This window comes from Gorilla gorilla, chromosome 18, assembly GCF_029281585.2.
Source record: "Gorilla gorilla gorilla isolate KB3781 chromosome 18, NHGRI_mGorGor1-v2.1_pri, whole genome shotgun sequence".
In the NCBI taxonomy this organism is placed as follows: domain Eukaryota; kingdom Metazoa; phylum Chordata; class Mammalia; order Primates; family Hominidae; genus Gorilla; species Gorilla gorilla.
The window spans coordinates 15,590,435-15,605,719 of NC_073242.2; the positions used below are offsets into that span (position 1 = coordinate 15,590,435).

Sequence of the window (15,285 nt, forward strand, 5' to 3'; positions counted from 1 at the left end):
AGTGATCTGCCCGCTTCAGCCTCCCAAAGTGCTGGGATTACATGTGTAAGCCACCGCGCCTGGCCTCAAATTGTTTTTGAAGTAGTGCTGGGATTACAGGTGTGAGCCACCGCACCCAGCCCATAGGCACAAAAATTCTAAACCAAATATTTGCAAACAGAATCCAGCTCGCTCTCTCTCTATATATGTATACATATCTATATATATATAGATATATATATATATGTATAGGTATCTATAGATATATATGTACACATACATATAAAGAATAATACATCATGACCAAGCAAGGTTTATTCCAAGAAAGCAAGGTTGGTTTAATGAAATTCAATCAATATAATTCATCATACTATAACAGAGTAACAGGGAAAACCATTTGATCATTTCAAAATACACAGAAAAAAAATTTGACAGAAATCATTAGTTCTTTATGATAAAAACGCTCAGTGAAACTAGGAATAGATGGGAACATCTCCAATATGATAAGGTTCATCTTTAAAAACCTACAGTTAATATCATAATTAATAAAATATTAAATCTTTTGCTCCTAAAATCTGGAACAACAAAAGGATGCCCACTCTCATACGCTGTGTTCAGTATTCACTGAAGTTTTTAGCCAGAACATAAGGCAAATAAAAGAAAGAAAAGGCACAAAGTAAGAAAAGAAGTAAACTGTCATTATTTACAAAAATATAATTTGTCTAAAACCTGGAAGCAAAACTAGTATCTAAAAATAGATCCTTTGAATAAATTTCAGGGAATCCATTGAACAGACTCTTCTGTAGTCATTTAGAATGAGATTCTATTAACAGTGCTAATAAAATGGAAAGTGTTTGCTAAAACCAGCTGTAAAAAACATTTTAGTGGAATGGTGGAGAAACATGGACTGGTTATTAGACAATTTTAAAGAGTTATTTTTCACTTTGTTAGAAGTGATGGTGCTATGCGGTTATGTGAAATTTTGCATTTTAAGAAACGCATTCTTAATCATTTAGACCAAAGGTTTTCAACCTTAGCACTACTGGCATTTAGAACCAGGTAATTCTTTGTTTTGGAGGGGGCAGTCCTGTGCATTGTAGCATGTTTAGTAACATCCCTGATCTCTACCAGGGATGCAGGCATGCTTCCTTTTGTGACAACCAACATTGTCTCCAGACAGTGCCAAAAGTCCTCTTGCGGAGGACATGGGTCAAAATTACCCTCAGTTGAGAGCCACTGATTTAGGGTTTAATATCATGATGTCTGTACTTCCTTTTGAACCACTTAAGAAAAAATGCACAAAGAAAATATAATATTAGTGTTAATTCTAAGCGATAAATACATGGGTGTGTATTATGCTATCTTTTTTTATTCTACCTTTTACTTATGTATTTTGTTTACATACTTGTTATATATATAATTTTTTTTTAGATGGAGTCTTGCTCTGTTGCCCAGGCTGGAGTGCAGTGGCATGATCTTGGCTCACTGCAACCTCCACCTCCCAGGTTCAAGTGATTCCCCTGCCTCAGCCTCTTGAGTAGATGGGATTACGGGCACCCACCACCAAACCCAGCTAATTTTTTTTATTTTTAGTAGAGATAGCGTTTCACCATGTTGGCCAGGCTGGTCTCGAACTCCTGACCTCAAGTGATCTGCCTGCCTCAGCCTCCCAAAGTGCTGGGATTAAAGGCATGAGCCACCACACCCAGCCGACATACTTGTTATATATATACTTTTTATTTTATTATACTATCTACTTTTCTGTTTGAAAATTTCATAATAAAAGTCAAAATAATTATAATATGCTATAAATGGAAAATGCAATACAATTGTATGGCACTACGATTAAAAGTATACCTAATGCTAAACGACGAGTTAATGGGTGCAGCACACCAACATGGCACATGTATACATACATAACTAACCTGCATGTTGTGCACGTGTACCCTAAAACTTAAAGTATAATAATAAAAAAAGAAAAAAATATGCAAAATTACATATACAAAAACGACTCAAAGGAGTATGTTCCAGAGGAGTAAGTCTTTTCAGCAGTGTGCCCCAGCCACTCCAGCGACAGTGGGGATCAATGTAGGTTGGCTGTGCCACAGCCACCTGAATTCACTATGATCATTAATCCTCTCCTCCCATCTTTTGTGCTTTACCAGCTGTATAATGAATCCTAGGATAAAGTAGAAACAAGGAAGAATCAAAGAGAATGTAAAGAACAGTTTCTCCCCAAGAAGAACTCTGAAGATGATTCATCCTTCCACAGCCAGATCTCTTGTTGGGAAAAAAAAAAAAAAAAGTGACTGGCCCAAAACATATCCAAGAGGAAGCATTGGAATGACCAGTTGACAGCCAGGACTTCCCACTCTAGAGTTGTCATTGTCCCAGAATAGAGTGACAATTAAATCCTTGGAGGAGTCACCCAAGAAGCATTTGATCTTAGGATTAAATGAAATTTATCCCCTCAATATTGGAGAGAAGTCGCAGAACAAAGGAACACCCTCTATGAAACACTTAAGGAAAATGAGAAGCTTCACAGAGAAATTGAAGAAAGAACAATGAAATTGACCACTTGGAAAAGGAGAGTAAGCAATTGGCAAAAGCGGCAGAGTACAGTATATGACAGAGGCAACCCAGAGACTGAATGATGAACCTCTGGATAACTTTGAAGCACCAGATAGTCAGGAATTTGATTCTGAAGAGGAAACTGGTGAAGATTCTCAAGTGGAAAACCCAAAAATTGGCACATGCACTGAGAATCCTGTCTTCCTCTACAGATGCAAAACCTTGCATGTAAAATTTAGGATTCACAATTGTCGAGATATGAAACCAACCTAAGTGCTCATTGACCAATGAGTGGATAAAGAAAATGTGTGTACATATACACCATGGAATACTACTCAGCCATGAAAAAATAATAATATAATAATGTCATTGCAGCAACTTGGATGGAGCTGGAGGCCGTTATTCTAAGTGAAATAACTCAGGAATGGAAAACCAAATACCATATATGCTCACTTATAAGTGGGAACTAAGCCATAGGTACATAAAGGCATACAGAGTGATATAATGGACACTGGAGACTCAGAAGAGGAGAGGATGAAAAGGGAATGAAGGATACAAAAACTACATATTGGGTACAGTGTACACTACTCAGGTGACAGGTACTAAAATCTTAGACTTTACCACTATATAATTTATAATTCATCCATGTAACCAAAAACCACTTGAACCCCAAAAGCTATTGAAATATATGTGTATGTAAACACACACACACACATACGTAAGTCTTACATGTGAAACCTATTAATATTTGACTCTTGAGAAATATACCATCCAATGCGTTCACCTGGCCCCCTGCCTAGACAGAGCCAATTTAGCAAGATGGGGGAATTGCAGTGGAAAAACAGTAATTCACACGGAGCCACGTGTGTGGGAGACCTGAGTTTTATTATTATTCAAATCAGCCTTCCTGGAGCATTTGGGGATCAGAGTTTTTAGAGATACTTTGGTGGGTAGCGGCCCAGGAAGTGGTGCTGATTGGTCAGGTTGGAGATGGTATCATAGGGGGTGGAAGTGAGGTTTTCTTGTGGTCTTCTGTTCCTGGGTGGGATGGCAGAACTGGGAGCCAAGTTACCAGTCTGGGTGGTGTCAGCTGATCCACTGAGTGCAGGGTTTGCAAGATATCTCAAGCATTGATCTTCAGTTTTACAATAATGATGCTATCCCTAGGAGCAATCTGGGGAGGTTCAGACTCTTGGAGTCAGGGGCTGCATGACCCCTAAACCATAATTTCCAATCTTGTAGCCAATTTGTTAGTCCTACAAAGGCAGACTGGTCACCGGGCAAGAAGGGGGTCTTTTCAGGAAAGGGCTATTATCAATTTTGTTTCAGAGTCAAACTGTAAACTAAATTCCTTCCCAAGGTTATTTCGGCCTATGCCCAGGAATGAATAAGGATAGCTTTAAGATTAGATGCAAGCTGTAGCTGGTTAGGTCTGATCTCCTTCATTGTCATAATTTCCTCAGTTATAATTTCTGCAAAGGCAGTTTCAAGTTCACCTCCAGTATAGCGCTTTAAAGCAGAACACATAACTACATAATGCAACCTCTGAGATCAGAATTCTTTGTTTGAATCCTGGGACCCTATTGTATTAAAATACAAACACTGTATATTTTTAATTTATGATGTTTTATGTGAACAGCATTTTCTCAATTGTCAGACATGACTTGTGTAAATGACTAAAGAAAGAAACTTCAATCTCCCATTGAAAAAAAAAAAGAAATATATTCAAGGGGTTGTGGATGAGTCTGAGTGTAATTCATGGTTGATTTCACTTCCTGGATGTTAAAGTAATCTGTAATTATCTGCTTTTATATTGAAAAAAATTGACAAAATCTAACAGTGTCAAAATGCAATATTATTAATCATTCATGGCCTAATATTAGAAGAGAATTAGCAGAAAACACAGCAGAGACGAGAGACTTGCAGACTGGAGTTCCTCCATTCACTACGAAGAAAGCATCTAGAGGCGGAATAGCTTTGAATGGGCATACATCTGCATAATGACTTTTCCTTTGTTCTTTTCTCGCTGGCTAATTGAGTAACTCCTACAACAAATATGCCTTCAGACTTCACACCAGACTAGAGCCCTTTGTAAATAAAATTAAAGTGGGGAATATGCTTCCCCTAGCTGGTAAATAAATTCAGGAAGTCTGAGGTTTAGCGCTGCATGCCAAGATGTCTAAGTAAATCTCAAATTCTTCCATAATTTGAAATAAACACCAAGGATTATCAAATGCCAAGAACTCCCAAGAAGAAAATAGCTCACCTCACTCTCTGAATCAGAGACCCTCTCCAATCAAAATGTCCCACCTGAAAAGTAGTCTTCTCTCCTACCCCATCACAGACATATGGATGTTACTGATGTCATGTTTGTCTGGAATATTGCCTGGTTCCTATGACAAGAACAATAAAATCTCTTAGTATTCTGCGGCAAACAGTCTCCTTCTCATTTATCCACCTCTGCATTGAACATAAGTCCCTCCTGTGGGCCCAGGCATTTTTCTAATCATTGGCATCACAATAGTGAACCAAACAAAAATGCCTGTCCTCAGAGAGCTTAGTTTTTAAAGGGTTCTTCCAAAATCCTAGCAGTGGTGACCACAAGCAGAGGATAGATCCTGGGTAACCCGAGTCAGGTTATGCAACGCTTGTGTTCATCATGTCGGGATAAAAATCTTCATCTGATTTCACACTCACCACACAGCATCGTCATAAGGTCATAAGTCATGGATCATTTGAGGAAGCACTAAGCTAAGAGGAGAAAAAGTGCCCTTGAACCTTTCTGAACCCAATGGTATCTGCCTAAGAGATGGGGAAGCTGAACTAGGTCACACTGAGATGAGAAGGGGGCTCCACCCATGATGTCCTTGTCTCAGAATAAGTCAGCCTCTTATGCTATAATACGTAGATCAAAAGAACAGGATGGGCTGGGCGCAGTGGCTCACGCCTGTAATCCCAGCACTTTGGGAGGCTGAGGTGGGTGGATGACCTGTGGTCAGGAATTTGAGACCAACCTGGCCAACATGGTGAAACCCCATCTCTACTAAAAATACAAAAAATTAGCCAGGCGTGGTGGTGGGTGCCTGTAATCCCGGCCACTCTGGAGGCTGAGGCAGGAGAACTGCTTGAACCTGGGAGAGGGAGGTTGCAGTGAGCCGAGATCGCATCACTGTACTCCAGACTGGGCAACAAGAGCAAAACTCCATCTCCAAAAAAAAAAAAAAAAAAAAAAAAAAGAACAGGATGTGGGATCAGAGGAGCCCTCCAAGACAAGTGGCTTCAGTTCAAATATAAGCTCTGTCGTTTCTTCACAGTGTTTCACCAAAGTACTTGAGTGTCCTGCCTCAGTTTCCCCATCTGTAAGCTGAGGTGAGCAAGAATACTTCACAGAGTTGTTATGAGTGGTAAGTGGAATGTTTCATAGGAGGCAGTAAGCACAGTGCATGCCACATAGTAAACACTCAATAAATGTTAGCTATTTCCCACTAATACAGTATAGTATATATAATATAATAATGTTAGCTAGTTATGAGTCATTATGAACTTAGTTACTCACCCAAAGGCCCCAGTTATATCCTGAATGCACACCATGTGCCAGACATCATGCTAACTGCTGTTTATATTTTCTTCTTTACTTCCTCCAGCAGCCTATAATGGAAGTTATCATGGTCTTTATTTTACAGGTGAGAATACTGAGCTCAGAGATGTGAAGCAACCTGCCCAAGGTCATATAGCCAGGAGTGGCAGGGTCAAGATGCAAACCCAGGCAGAAATTACTTGAAATTCCATGTTCTCTTCCCAACACAATCTCTGTCTTATTTCTGTCTTTCCAATGACACCAGTATTTCCAAGCTTTCACCTTACCACATTCTTTAAGCAACACATTATGCAGATTTTTTTTTTAACTGGCAACCTGAGGCATGTCTCTCTTAACCGCTGTCAGCCTAAGCTCACTGCTAAAGCACCATCTCTATGTGTCCCCGGACCTTTGAGCACTATCAAAATCAGAAATGCATTTACCCTGTAACTCAGCAATTCTACTTTTGGAAATTTATCCTAGAATATACGCACACCTGTACACAATGACATACATGCAATGTTATTCATCGCATTGTGGTTTGTAATAGCAAAAGATGAGAACTTTCCCAACTGTTCATCAAGAGAGAAATAATTAAATAAGACATAATATATCCATTATAATAGAAAAACATATAATTATAAGTAAGAATGAAAGAACTCACTATACCCTGATACAGAAAGATAAGAAGGATATAAGTTTTAAAAGGCAGGATACAGAACTGTCTGTGTAATAAAAAAAAAAAGAAGTGCATATACATTTGTATTTGCTTGTACGTACCTGAAATTCTGCAAAGATAAAGAAGAAACACGTAACAATGGCTGTCTGTGAACAGGAAATGTTCCGGGCAGAAGGGACAATTTTCACTGACTATTCTAGCATACTCTTGTTTTTAAATTTTTCAATCATATGAATGACTGGCCTGTTCAAGAAATGAAACAATTTTTAAAATACGGGTTTTAAGAGCATAGGACTAAGAGTATAGGATTTTTTTTAAGAGTATAGGATTTTAAGAGTATAGGATTAAGAGTCAGAAATTTGAGTCCAAGTTTGGGGCAAACTTGGATACCTTACTTTATTTCTGTCAGCCTTCGTTTCTTCATTAGCAAAATCTCCAAGTCCCTAAATACTGGGGACTTTGGCCAACGTTATCATCATAGCTACCATTTATTAAGTGGTTACTTTTGCCAAGCCCTATACTAGAGCCTCCTAAGAATTTGCCTCATTGAGTCATCGCAAGCAACCCTATGAGATAGGAACTATGATTACTCCCATCTCACAGATGAGCAAACTGAAGCTCAGTGCGGGGGTATAACTTGCCCAAGGTCACACAGCCAGTATGTGGCAGAACCAGAATTCAAACCCAGGTCTCTCAAGCCTGTATTTGGACTCAATGGTTTGCTGCCTCCATCCACATTGACAATTTTCCTAGTTGTGTTCCCTGCCTCTTGCATAAATCCCACCCACCAGTTCCCTTCTGAAATTGCCAGCCTCCACCAGGCCTGGCCCTCGCTCATTTCCAATCACCCTTTATCCACCATAGCTTTGGAAGTGGACTGTTACTAATGGCTAGTCATATGTCAGCCTAATGAATGGGAGGCAGACTTCCATTAAAATAATGAAATTAGCGAGTTTCAAATTTGGTTACATCGCATGGCACACAGCCTCAAGTAATGACCACCCCATGCTCCTTCCTACAAATTAAAGTCAGTTTATTTATTTAAGGTCTTTGGCTTGGCCATCTCTATTAAGCTCACATCATCTGTTTGGGGATGGATTTTTTTTTTTTTTTTTTTTTTTGGCCTTGTTTGTTTAAATGATGTTCGGGCTGTTCCCCTGATTAATAAAGTCGTAAACACAGTCAGGAGCAGCTTCTGAACCATGTGCAAAAGCAAAGAATATAAGTCAAAGAACAATTCTTTGGGGGTTTGGGTTTTGTTTTTTGGGGTTTTTTTTTTTCCTCCAAAGGATGGAAACAATAAGAAAGAAGCTCTTTGAGCTCCAGAAACTCCAATTATGCTGACATTTCTGCTGCAGAAATACACCAAGCTCCATTTTGCAGGAACCCAGTGAACTAGCTAATCAGATTTCCTTGGATAATTTGCTCCAAAGGTCAGCTGCCTTAAAAAGCACCCAGTGCCTCATTATTTGGTAAAGCAGGCTGCACACAGGCTGTGATTTGGAACTCAGCCTCCCATGGCAAGGTAGTTTTTCTGGAATTTTTTAGCCCAGACCCTGCAGCCTTAGCTTTGGCCAAAGTCTCATCCACCTTTGTAATCAGCCCACAGACAAAAATCATTACCAGAAAAAGCACCTGAATCTCTGAGTCTGTGAGGTCTCTGTCTCCAAGACAGGTCTCTAGGACCAAAGATGGCAGACTCATCTGAAATGTTCATGCCATTGGTAAATTTCAAGGGAGGCTTTTACTGATACTGTGATGGGTAGGCGGCCAGACCTAGGTTCTAATCACCAAGTCCACTTCTACAAAATCCCTAACCAGTACCCCTCAAAACTATCAAGATCATGAAAAATAAGGAAAGATGGAGAAATTGTTCCATACCAGAAGAGACTACAGAAACGTGAGAATAAATGCAACATGAAACTCTGGATTGAATCCTGGACAGGAAAAAGACATTAGTAGAAAAACTGGTGAAATTCAAATAAAATTTGGAATGCACTTAATAGTTTCCAAAGTTGTGACAAAGACATTAACATTTTTTTTTAACATTAAAGAAGCCGGGCACAATGGCTGACACCTGTAATCCCAGCACTTTGGGAGGCCGAGGTGGGCAGATCACGAGGTCAGAAGTTCAAGACCAGCCTGGTGGTCTTGACCACCAACATAGTGAAACCTCGTCTCTACTAAAAATAAAAAAATTAGCTGTGAGGTGACACGTGCCTGTAGTGCCAGCTACTTAGGGGGCTGAGGCAGGAGAATTGCTAGAACCAAGGAGGTGGAGGTTGCAGTGAGCCGAGATCGTGCCACCACACTCCAGCCTGGAGACCGAACGAGATTCCGTCTCAACAACAACAACAAAATTTAAGAAAAACTGAAACTGAGAAGGGATTTCTTGGAACTTGCTATAGTATCGTTGTAACTTTTCTATAAATCTAAAATTATTTCAAATTTTAAATATCTGTATATACCATTAAAAAATCCATTGTGTATTAGTTATAGTTTGATGAAAATAAGTTTAAATAATACATAATTATTGTTCTATTATAAACTTGATATCCCAGTCCTGATATGATATCATAGTCTTGACATGTGATATCATAGTCTAAAAACAAAACACCAAGACCAGAGAGGAAGGTAAAGCCATTCCTACAACTGAATTTTTATTCAATCTCTTTTAAGATCCCAGCAAAGAAAAAAAGAAACAACAAAAAGTAAAACTTTGGTTAAGCTAAAATAAAATATGATGGATAGTCTCTCTCTATAAACTGAGACAGGAAAATCCAAGACAAAGAAACTAGGTTTTGTTTGTTTGTTTGTTTGTTTGTTTTTACCACTCCCACCAACCTCACCACTCTGAAGGATTGTAATATCACAAGAATAGCTACAAAGCAAACATCACTGGCTTAGCTTCGACTCTCACAGATTTTTAAGACACCCAGCTCCAATCCTCACCCTCTGATCCTTCTCATGTTATAGAAAGAGATGCATGAAGAGTCCATTGTGAACCAGGCATTGTGCTTGATGACGGAGACACCAAGTCAACTTGGACCAGGTCCTTCCCCTTAAGGAGTCTTGGAAAATTTGCTCAAGAGAGTCTCAGCTGAGTCTTGAAGGAAGAAGAGGAGGTAGTTGGATGAAGAAAGAAAAGAGGCTTCCAGAAAAAGAGCACAGTGCATGCCAGGACATCTAAATCATGACACTTAGATACCTGCAGAAAGAGGACAAAATTGAGGTGGGAGGAGTTAGAAAGGGCCCCCAGGTAATGGCCTTGTGTGGTAAAGGATTTAACTTTCTCCTGAAGGAGATAAGGAGTTTTAAGCAAGCATTTTAGAAAGATTCAGCAGAGGACAGTGGATAGAGGGTGAGGCCAAAAGCAGGAAGACTATCATCCAGGCCAGACATTTCTGAATACAATGCCCAGAGACAGTGGGAGAGATTTCTCCAAGGATTCTTTGCAGGAAACAAGGGTCCCTGCAATGATGAGACCTGAGTTTCCTATTTCTCTAGTAGCTTTGTAGCTCAGCACCCATCCCAACTGCAGCTGGAAGATGTCCTCTGCTATTTCTCCATTCCATACTCCAAGTCCCTGCCCTGCAGTATGTATGTACCTTTTGCCACCCACCCTCTGACTCTGTTACATTGTATATTGAATCTTCAACCTAAAGATCTCAACTGCTTACAAAAAAGAAGAGAATTATGTGGGCTTAATAATGTTAAGGGCAGTTACCACATGAGCACTGACTATATCCAAGCATTGTGTTAGCCTTTAACCTGCAAAGAAAAATACAATTATCCCCATCTCAGAACATAAGAGGAAAATTGAGACTCCCAAGAAGCTAAATAACCTCCTATATAGCTTTTAACATGGGTGGGGATAGGATATGGATTTGAGAATGTCTGATTCCAACCACCCTTTTATGGCACCTCACTGGCTCACTTTTAATTTCACTTGCTGATTTATTACAAATCTCCCTCTCCTTCAGAATCAAACACAAACTCATTATGCTGGGCCAAAATAAAATCTGAATAGCCATACCCAATTGTTTTTAAAATGTTCAGGCTTCCCTGACAGATGTATGACATTGCAACACTACAGCTTTGGAGTGGCTGGCTTAACACCAAGGAGTGGTTCCAAATCTCTTTTCCTGTGGAACAGTAGCACAAATTTGGTCTACCATCTAAAACCAAATAATGGCTGCCCTTTTCCTCTTCCTGGAAAAAAATGACATAGATGGGTAAATGGATTAATGAATGGATTAGATGGATAAATGGACGGATGAGTGAATAGATGGATGGATGGATAAATGGATGTGTGTGTGGATGGATGGATGGATAAATGGTTAAGTAAATGAATAGATGGATGAATAGATGAATGAATGGATAAATGGATGGATGAATGAATGGACAGATGAATGCAAAGTGGATGGATAGATGGATGGATAAGTGGATGAAAGAATGGATAGATTAATGGAAAGTAAATAGATGGATGGATAAATGGATGAATGGATGGATGGGTAAATAGATGAATAAATTGATGGATGCATAAATGGATCCATCTATGGATAGGTGGCTAGACAATAAATGGATGGGTAGATGAATAAATGGATAGATGGGTGAATAAATGAATAGATGAATATACATTTACAATATAGAATATTTCTCAAGGGGAACATAGAAAACTATCAATAGTGGTTGCCATTTCTGTGAAGAAACAAACTGGTTAGGACAAGGATGGGAGTGGAAACTACCTTTTACTATACACTCTTGTATCTTTCCAATTTTGAGCCATATGTGTATAATACCTATTTTTAAAATAAATAGCAATATGAAACTAATTTCAAATACTTTTGTTAAATGTATATATGAATGGGTGGACAGAAGAATAAATAAATCCTAAGTTTTTAAACAAATAAGATTCAACTGTTATTTTCCCCACTGATTTTTCTTTAAATCTTGGCACTAACTTCTACTTCCCTACATAAGAACATAATGTAATGCGTATCCACCTTAGCGCACAATCAACTACAAAATTTGGTTATTCAAATGGAATATGTCAATAACATTGTGTTGCTTTGCAAAGAGCACCTTGACTTCAAGGTGTGTCCGCTTACATCTGTTCAAGGACCTCTCTGCAGGAGTTAGAGTAACGGACAACAGTGCTGAGGCCTGGACACATGATCCCACCCAAGTTTCTTTTTCTGTTGTTGGTTTTTATTTTGTTTTGTTTTTTTTGAGACAGGGTCTCACCCTATCACCTAGACTGGAGTACAGTGGCACAATCTTGGCTCACTTTAGTATCCACCTTTTGGACTCAGGCAGTTTTCCCATTTCAGCCTCCCGAGTAGCTGGGACTACAGGCATGCACCACCATCCCTGGCTAATTTTTTGTAGAGATGGGGTCTCATCAGGTTGCCCAGGCTGGTCTCAAACTCCTGGACTCAAGCGATCTGCCTGCCTTGGCCTACCCAAAGTGCTGGGATTACAGGTGTGAGCCACCGCGCTTAGCCAAGTTTCTTTAAGCCATAATTCTCCTCTGTGCAAGACCTGCATACTGGGCTTCTGAACACTGCCCCCTGCACCATTTGGGGAACATAAGGAAGGGCTATGAGTAAGGAGACCTTGCCAAGGGAAAGATTAAAAAACAAACAACTTCCAGCCACCATCAATAGCATTTCCAGGAAGAAATAAACAGAGCTGACTATTGGCCATAAAGGATTTATCACTTTCCTTTCCATTGGTGTGGAAATGAAGCAGGTTGCTTCAAAACTGCATTTTCCAGCTTTCCAAGGAGCTGTGTGGATTCCATATCCTAGAGAAGTCAACACCGTTCTAGTAAGTTGGCATGGACCCCAGGTCCTACCCCTAAGGGCTTAATACTCTGATGCAATATATAAAATATAATTTAATAAAAGGCTGAGGCAGTATTTGTGTACCAAGTGTCTATAGCAAGTACCAAGGTATTTGCATGGATTGGGGGTGGTGGCAAGTGTGTGATATTCTCCTTCTAAATCCCCTGGGTGTGGGGATGGAATTTTTAACAGTGGGCGATGCGATAGGACGATCAGAGATATGCAAAACCACCTTTTTAGTGGCGGGACACAGTCACAGTTCTATTCCTTCTGGGACTATTTGGAAATCACACATTTCTCATCAAGTAAGAAAATGAAAACAGAGAAAAACCAATTGACAGTGATGGCTCAATAGCGCCATCTCGTGGTGATCTCTGTCCCCACTCCAAGAGCAGTCCATGGGCCCCACCCCTTCCGGGATGTTTTGCCCCCTCTGTATCTGAGTCCCAGAAGGCAGTGCAGAAGGGATCTGGGCAAAACAGAGTATCCTACAGATTGGAACAGTGACCAACGGCATCTTTAAGGAGGAGAAATTTGAAATGGGTTCTAAAGGAATAGATACCCAGGCATCAAAGAGAAGCAAAGACATTTTTGATGAAGGGCATGGTGCAAACCAAGGTTGGTGGCTGGAAAATGTCAGATCCTTTGAGGATATGAGGCTGGAAAGTCAGTCTGGGTTGGTGAGGACTCACTGCTGGGCTGCTGTGGGCATGAGATGTCCTCGGGGAGGTACAGACTTTCTGTGAGACAGAAAGTCAAAAATCATCTCCATTCACCTGTGGACCAGCACCATGCTAAATTACATCACATACATCAGTTTATGTATGCATAAACATACATCAGTTTATCTGCCCTCAAGGGGTGATACTATTATTAACCTCCACTTGACAGATCAAGAAAGCAAGGCTCAAAGAAGTTAAATTGCTTACCTGAAGTGACTTAGCTAACAAGCGGCAGAGGCAGGATTTGAACCAAGATCTCTGTCCAACTTCAAAGCATGGTCTTGCTCTTCATAAAGGTGTTCTCATCTGCAGGTCTCTGCTGTTGCTTGTGGCAAAGACAGTTGTCACATATGAAATTGCTCAATCCAAAGTGCTTCTGCTTTAAATCTAAATAGTTACCAAACATTCTGCCCCCTGTAAAGCTGAAATTTCTCCCGAAGGCTTCAGGCTTGTGCCCTAGGACTTCTTGTCACCTGGCCAGCTGGTCACAGTGTCTTTGAATGACTGGGGGAGAGCTGTGGCAAAATGGTAAAGTGTGATGGTTAATTTCATGTGTCAACTTGACTGAGCTAAAGGATGCCCAGATAGCTGGTAAAACATTACATCCGGGTGTGTGTGTCTATGAGGGCATTTCTGGAAGAGATTAGCATTAGAATCTGTAGACTGAGTAAAGAAGACTACCCTCAGCCAGGTGCGGTGGCTCACGCCTGTAATCCCAGCACTTTGGGAGGCCAAGGTGGGCCGATCACGAGTTCAGGAGATCAAGACCATCCTGGCTAACATGGCAAAACCCCGTCTCTACTAAAAATACAAAAAATTAGCCGGGCGTGGTGGCGGGCACCTGTAGTCCCAGCTACTCGGGAGGCTGAGGCAGGAGAATGGCGTGAACCTGGGAGGCGGAGCTTGCAGTGAGCCGAGATCATGCCACTGCACTCGGGCCTGGGCAACACTGCAAGACTCCATCTCAAAAAAAGAAAAAAAGAAGACCACCCTCACCCATGTGGGCAGACATCATCCCATCTGTTGAGAGCCCAAACAGAACGAAAAGCAAAGGAAGTGTACATTTTCTGTTTGAGCTGGGACATTCACCTTCTCCTGACCTTGGAGATCAGAGCTCCTGGTTCTTGGGCCTTCAGACTTACCCTGGGACTTAATGTCATTGGCTTTCCTCGTACCCCACCTTGCAGATGGCAGAGCATGGAACCTAGCCTCCATAACTGCATAAACCAATCCGTATAATAAATAGACATATATATCCTACTGGTTCTATTTCTCTAGAGAACCCTAATACAGGAAGGTTGTGAGGTCTGGGATCTAAATCCCAGCTCTGCCCCTGAGTTGCTCAAGCATAGCCTGTCCAAAGCTGAGTTCCCTTGATCTTTTTCCCCAAACTCCTCCTCCTCTACTAACCCAGCCACCATCAACGCTCCTCCTCCAACCACACATTCCACCTTGCCCCTCCTGGAACAGAGATTCCCACCTCAGGACCTTTGCACTGGCTGTTGCCTCTACCTAGAACTGCTTTGCCCTCCAATATCGACACTGCTCCCTCACGTCCTTCAAGTCTTTGCATAACTGTCGCCATCTCAATGAGGCCAAGCCTGGCCACCACCACCCCCAACTGCACGCCCTACATCCCGTTACCTTCTCTGTATTTCTCATAGCAGTTGCCACCTTCTACAATGCCATGTAATTTACTTGTTTTGTTTCTGGTTTACTGTGTGCCTTCCCCCACTGGAATCAGTGTGCCCCAGTGACTGGTAGAACCTAGGTAGTAACTGAACACGTGTTCCCTATGAAATTGGTTTAACTCTGCTGGATGTGTGAAATTTTTTGTAATAAAATATTGGGGGTAATGGTCTCAAAGGCAGTCGTTTTATCTGCTTTGTTCACTGATGTATCCCAAGT

The 15,285-nt window shown here is 40.7% G+C and overlaps 1 long non-coding RNA gene across 1 annotated transcript in view; it reads right to left on the minus strand.

The window, feature by feature from the left end:
• Window positions 1–292: 292 nt before the first annotated feature.
• The window catches only part of LOC134757427 (uncharacterized), a 68,841-nt gene continuing 53,848 nt past the window's right edge, over window positions 293–15,285 (minus strand). The window contains exons 2-4 of the long non-coding RNA XR_010131329.1: window positions 13,585–13,892; window positions 6,107–13,395; window positions 293–4,943 (exon numbers count right to left, since the gene is read on the minus strand). This is a non-coding gene — a long non-coding RNA (uncharacterized lncRNA). The remainder of the gene's footprint in view (window positions 4,944–6,106; window positions 13,396–13,584; window positions 13,893–15,285) is intronic.